The sequence below is a fragment of the Eschrichtius robustus genome, chromosome 9, assembly GCF_028021215.1.
Source record: "Eschrichtius robustus isolate mEscRob2 chromosome 9, mEscRob2.pri, whole genome shotgun sequence".
Classification (NCBI taxonomy): Eukaryota; Metazoa; Chordata; class Mammalia; order Artiodactyla; family Eschrichtiidae; genus Eschrichtius; species Eschrichtius robustus.
The window spans coordinates 30,590,119-30,597,277 of record NC_090832.1 but is presented as its reverse complement, the minus strand read 5'-3'; the positions used below and the strand labels follow the sequence as shown (position 1 = coordinate 30,597,277).

The 7,159-nt window shown below is 40.7% G+C and overlaps 1 pseudogene; it reads left to right on the top strand.

The window, feature by feature from the left end:
* Window positions 1–266: 266 nt before the first annotated feature.
* Window positions 267–6,596, top strand: LOC137769104 (ADP-ribosylhydrolase ARH3 pseudogene; annotated as a pseudogene).
* The last annotated feature ends 563 nt before the right edge of the window (window positions 6,597–7,159 follow it).

The following is a 7,159-nucleotide window of genomic DNA, read 5'->3' as shown; positions in this document are numbered from 1 at the left end:
TATGTAATATGGCCAAGAAGGAATATCTTTCCTTTTCACACTTATCTAATAGATACCTCATCTTTTTGAAAAGCAAACACACATACACACACAGAGCCCTTCCTTTTCAAGCAGTTTCATAAGAAGAGTAATTTTTAACAGTATCTAATTTTGTAGGATGCATATTTCAGTAATTAATATTTAAATTTGAACTAGCATGATATTATTATGTGATAATCGAGAAACTCAGCTATTGATTTGCGTAAGAGTTAAACCCAGGGGACTAGATGTATGGATTTAGAAACTATTTCGGGTATGTGTTGAAGTATAATTTGTATCTATATTTTTTCTAATAAGATGGTTCATTCTGAACCACAGTCAACTCACCACTTGTCACTCATTAACTACCGTTCATGGTAGTAGTTTTATTTTAAAAATATACAAATGGAATAAGGCATATGTTTGGTAATTTTCCAAGAAGAAACTTTTTCTGGCAAAATTATATATGTATATATATTTTTCCTTTGGCCCACAGGATTCCTGAACATTATGGCATCAAAGTATAATCATCGTTACCTAAGATTCCAGCACTGGATAAGCAGTGCTAGCTGGTTTTGAAACAGACTGAACAGTTAGCAAGATTTGTTTACTTCTGCTTCTCAGATGAAGATCAAATGAACAAATTCCAAGCGAATGGTATAATAGAAGGAGACAAGAGAATATGAGTAACAATATTCTGCTGCTGACCTTTCCCCCTGTATTAAGATGTGATGTTCAAGGATAAATATGATTTTCCCAAGGAAAGCAGCAGAATGTTATGGTGTTACAAATGTGTATTTTTATGCCCTTAAGCCTTGTATGATGTGGTTGATTATCTTCATAAGAGAAGACAGCACCACACTCTTCATAGGAGAAGACAGAACCTCTCCAGGCTTTATATAATAATAAAAGATGTTGGGTGTGTTTTGTTTATTCCCTTTCTAAGTACTATACAAATTTAAATATGTGATTTGTTTTAAAAAATTCTGAAAGGATGAATTAAATCATTTTCAATAGGATGGAAACATCTTAAAGACAGAAATTTGGAAAAAGCCAAAGAAAGCCTCAATCTACACATACTGCCCAATCTATCTCAGCCTTGTTTTTCAAAATCCAGCTTGTATTTTAGGATTTAAAAGTATTATACCTAAAACTTTCCTCTCTCCCTCTTTCCCATGTTTCTTCCCTTTTTTTTTTTTCAAGCTTTACATTGTTGAGAATTTGGTCTACAAGTCTGGGGCAGTTTATGGGCACCATTTGTTTTGGTCTACTAATCTTTCCCAGGCTCTCCCTATTTTTAAGACACATTCTAATTTGGGGTCACATGGATCATTTATAAGGAAATGCCTTTTTGTAATCCACTTGCCCCTACATATATTTTTATTCGTAATATTTACACAGCTAATTTGACCAGAGGAGAAACTGCTCTTGGAACATGAGTGATTTCTGTACAGAGAACAAATTTAGTTCCAATCAAGATCTCCATGATTAGGAACGGGTGTGCAGGGTAATTTGGAATTCAGGGCAGCTACCAATGCAGCACACACATAGATTTTTAGAGGTGGTGGTGAACTGTTGAAAAGAAACTGGCTAAGATTTGAGCATCATTTGAAGTGGAAAAAGAAAAATAGCTTGTTTTGGGGCTTCCTGCCATTTTCTTCCTTTGGTAACTGAAGATTTTTTTTTTTTTTTTTCTGGTTTGGGAAAATAGTGAGGCACTGAGGACTCTAATCATAACAAAAAATTGTTCCTCTATGAGCAAGGGATATCTGTCCAGTACACCTCAGAAAAATCAGGTCTAGGAAATGATAGATGGACTCTTTGCTAGGATTAGAATAAGAGGAATAGAAGATTACAGTGTTCTCTAATCCAAAATGTTTGATACTGGGTTTAGAATTGTTTTGGCTGCAAGTAATACAAACCTGACATAAACTGGTTTCAGATAAAAGAAAATTATAATATTACATCCTAGAAATCCCAGAAGTAAGTGAGACTTCAGGTCTGGCTAGTTTAGTAACTTGGAGACGGCATTGGGGCCAGAGTTCTTTGCACTGTCACGCTCTGCCTGGGACCATCCGGGCTGTTTCCTCTCCCGGGTGTGAGAGAACAGCCAGGGGTAGTCAGGACTATCCCTTCCTGGGTCACTTCCAGTGGCAGAGAGACAAAAAAAACCCCTCTCTTTCAAACAGGGTAAGGATCTTTCCCTTCAGTCTGGCTACACTTTTGACTCCATAGGAACAGTCAGGAGAAAGTCACATGCTCAGGGACTTCAAGTGGTTGAGATCTACCCTAGGAGCTGGGCCGAGGCTCAGCTCCTGTTTTGTTCATTGCAGTATTGAAATACTATTTGTTTGCTGCCATTTGTGGAAAATATTCTTGTGTGCCACAACTTAAATTTTATTCTTATTGGAGAGAATGAAGTTAGTACTGGGAAGTTAGTACTTTTGCAGTATAGGATTGGGAACTGGGAACAAAGAATAAAAATAATAGAACTATATGATATATAAATTGATTTGTGGGGTTCATCTGGGAAGCTAACCTCCTTTAAAAGTACCGCTTCTGTGGAATAATGCATTCTAAATTTTAAAAAAATCAACTTCCGATTGAGTAGGCTGTGTTTATTCCCTACATTTAACACAGAGTCTGGCATGGGAATAGGTGATCAATAAATATATGTTGAAAACATGTATGACTTTGGGAATACAACCCATTTGTAAATTAAGAATGGCTGTCTGCAACTCAACCCCTCTCTCAAGGAACTTTCATTGGGAGATATGGCATATATAAGAAAGTATTAGTGATCAATAGAAGGAAGAGTATAATAAAACACTAAATCGAATACTACCAAGAACTCCAAGCATACAGCGTAGCCATTAAGATCTAAGAGCAACAAGGGACAAAGATAGAAATTATTGCCAGAATATGTATTTTTGGGGAGTTAAAGGAATGTTGGACCTGAAAAAAAATGAAAGGGACAATCAATATTTTATAGTATTTTTAAAACTATAACTTAATAAACTGAAATTTAGAAGAATTCTCACACTATGTTTGGTAATTAGGTTCTATAGCTACAGGTGTATGGTAAAAGTATCAATAATAATTTCTTAAATCAAACTGGTATTGTTAACACGTGGTCAAATATTTTTTCAGCCATGTGATTGCAACATGTGTTAGAATTTCATCAGCAATAATTTTAAGAAAAATACTTTTCAGTTTGAAGAACTCACATCGTCAAGGACCATGTCCTAGATGTACTTTCTTTCTTTAGAGCACAGCAGGACCTGGTCATGTTGGAGTAGGTCATTGCCGTTGAGTAATGAATTGAGGAACCTAGGAAGCCTCTCTTGCCTCAAAATATCTCTTCTATTCTACTGTCTCCCTAGCACAATGTCACCACCAGATAGTCATTCCTTTGAGTCAGCCTATGTGCTCTTTTGAAAAGCTAGTTATTCATCCCTTAATATAAAAATAGCCCTAATATCTTCTTCCCTCTCTATAATTAAACCTGGTCACTGGGGGAATTCATTAACACATTACTGTTGATTGACACCTGCCATGAACTGGACATTATGTAAATCTCTTGGTTACAAAGATAGATGTAAGCAGTCTCTCTTTGCTTTGTTTTTAGAAGCCCATCGTTTAGTTGAAAGGCAAGCTTAAACACTGTGATGTGATGGGAGGTGTTGCAGGGACGGCAGTGCTGATACACATACTAGGGAGGAAGGAGTGACTGACGACACGGCCGTGGCCAGGGCGCTGGTGCAGTCCCTGCTGGCCAAGGAGGCCTTCGACGAGGTGGACATGGCTCACAGGTTTGCTCAGGAGCACAAGAAAGACCCTGACGGGGGTTATGGTGCTGGAGTGATCACCGTCTTCAGGAAGCTCCTGAGCCCCAAGTGCCGTGATGGCTTTGAGCCGTCCTGGCCCAGTTTAATGGCAAAGGCTCCAACGGCAACGGGGGCGCCATGAGGGGGGGGGGGGGGGGCGGCATCTCCCTGGCCTATAGCAGCGTCCAGGATGTGCAGAAGCTTGCCCGGCTCTCGGCCCAGCTGACGCACGCCTCCTCCCTGGGTTAGAGGGGTGCCATCCTGCAGGCCCTGGCTGTGCACCTGGCTGTGCAGGGTGAGTCGTCCAGTGAGCACTTCCTTGAACAACTCCTGGGCCACATGGAGGAGCTGGAGAGTGATGCCCAGTCCGTGTCAGATGCCCGGGAGTTGGGCATGGAGGAGCGTCATACTCTAGCCAACTGAAGAAGACTGGGGAGCTTCTAGAGCAGAACTCAGTGACCAGAGAGGAGGTGGTGTCCCAGCTAGGGAATGGCATCACTGCCTTTGAATCTGTGCCCACCGCCATCTACTGCTTCCTGCGCTGCATGGAGCCCGACTCCAAGATCCCCTCTGCCTTCAACAGCCTCCAAAGGACTCTCATCTATTCCATCTCACTTGGTGGGGACACAGACACCATTGCCACCACGGCTGGGGCCATTGCTGGCACCTACTATGGTATGGAACAGGTGCCAGAGAGCTGGCAGCAAAGCTGTGAGGGCTATGAGGAGACTGACGTCCTGGCCCAGAGCCTGCACCGGGTCTTCCAGAAGAGTCTGTGAGGGCCACAGCTGTTGGGGCTCCGCCATACCCAGCAGGACCAACTACAGCTCCGATTGGAAACCCTGGGCTCCCTTAGCCTTGGCTCCCTGCCTTGGTCTTCCTGCAGTGTGGCCGGAGTGCACCCTTGGGGCTGGGGACTCCTTTGGGGAGGTCACTGAACAGTGAGGGAGGGACGGGTGCCTTCCGGTGCTGGGTTCCTGGCTTCTGCAGAGCCTCGGTGCTCCTGGCTCCTCTGTCAGACATAAGGGACCGAGGCCGGTTTTATTTTGGAGCAGTACTTGTGGCGTTTTCCTTTATTATCTAGAACATGGGATTTGGGGAGGTGGAAATGATCTGCAACATCATTTCTCCTTGTTGGGATTTAACCAATTTGCCAGGAAGCCTGCCTTTGACTGCACAGGGCCCCTGAGTGCCAAGTTTGTATGGATCAGGAGGTGGACACGTGAATCTAGCTGATCTAGATGCACACCTGGCCCTTGGCTGTCATGGGTCTTGTTAACAGCTTCCAGACGAAGTCACAGAGCAATAAACAGTTTTTTAAATCCCGCCCCCCCCCAAAAAAAAAAGATTGTAGTCAATTAATAACCCTTGACAACAGAATATGTAAGACAAATGTTACAAGATATTTCTGAATATTGTGGTGATGTCACTCTTGTTCTCCTTCATCTCCCAAATACATAACAGATGAAGGTAAAGTGACAGACATGTACACAAATGATGGTAATAACTGTAGGAGTTAAAGTTACTCATGACTGACAAACCATCACAACATTCCTTGCTTTTTTTCCAAATACTCCTCCTCAAGTCAGCAACAATTTCCTGTGCAAAATACCAGAACAATTTCTCCCAAGACTCAGGCTCACAGTCATCACCCAGACATTATTTTGAAGTTATTGTAAATATTAATTTAGACCATAAGTTCTGATGGTAAGATACATGAATGTGTATGTTGATTGGTCAATAAACCTGATTCACAGCACTATCATCAATCATAGTTTACATTTATGTGATTGTCAACCCATAAGAAACCACCATCCATGTCTGAAGGCTGAGCTGTAAGACTTACATATCAAAGCACTTGCAAGGTTCCCAGTCCTCCCTTTAAGTATGAATCATGGGATCACAAGGTTTCTCAATCTTGGTACTTATTAACATTTTGAGCCAGATAATTTTTTTGTGTGGGGGGGTGAAGGGGACTTCCCTTAGCAACATCCCTCGCCACTACCCACTAGATGCCAGAAGACCACCCTCCCCCTGACCCCACCAAGTTGTGGCAACCAAAAATGTCTTCTGACATTGCCAAATATCCTCTGGGGGGCAGGATTGTTTCTGGCTGAGGACCACTGGGTTACATACCATACCAATAGTCACTCTTCAGTACTGTAATTGATATTGTTTATAGATATATTTTATAGGGCCATAATGTGTTGAAAGGAAGTCTACATATGACTCATTGAGAAAGAATGGCAGACCAACCAGATCAACACCCATAGCCAATAATACATCAGAACTCACTTGACCACAGATGACGGTATATAACTCAATCAGGAGGCAGTGAAGTGGGAGGTGGTATGATACAACAGATTTCTTTCTGTGTGTGACTTATTTTCTGCTTTTAAAAGTAACACATGAGTCCATTTTTGAAAAAAAAAACATATATAGGAGTATGAAGAAGAAAACAAAAACTACCCCTATTATCACCACCAGGAGGCAATGGTTATTGTGGTAAATTATATATTTTTTTCTAACGTTCACTGCTTTCCCATGTGATGTGCAGGGTCTTTGAGAGAGATTATTCCTCTGGCCTCAGTGAAGCCAGTCTTGTCCATAGGGCTTGTTTTGGCCAATGAAATATGAGCTACTTCTAGGTACAATCTTTAAAATTATCACATGGTTTCTCCTTGGCCCTTTTCTCTCTGCCACGAGAAAAACAAAGTACTAAAGAAGGGATGTTCTTTAAGAATAAATAGTAGGACAAAGAGGACACATGAAGGAGAGCTATACTGACTCTCTGCTGGCATGAAATTTAACCTTTATTGTTTAAAAAACATTTTTTTTAATGTAGACCTTATTTTTAGTCTTTATTGAATTTGTTACAATATTGCTTCTGTTTTATGTTTTGGTTTTTTGGCTGCGAGGCATGTGGGATCTTAGCTCCCTGACCAGGCATCGAACCTGCACCCCCTGCATTGGAAGGCTAAGTCTTAACCACTGGACCACCAGGGAAGTCCCACCTTTATTGTTATGCCACTAAATTTTAGGATTATTTGTTACTGCAGCATAACCTCATAAAATCTAACATATAGTATATTTTATTCTAGTCTTTTTATATACATATGTATGAATAATGAATAAAATATAAATATATTATTTAAAATATGTACATTTCTATACAAATGTATATTTATAATTAGGGTAATTTTCACTTAACCTGTTTCTTTGTGATTTTTTTTCTCTTTGATAATTTTCGGGTATAATTATCCCTCTGTAACATGAATTTTGATAAATGCCTGGCATTCCATTGTACTAAGTCA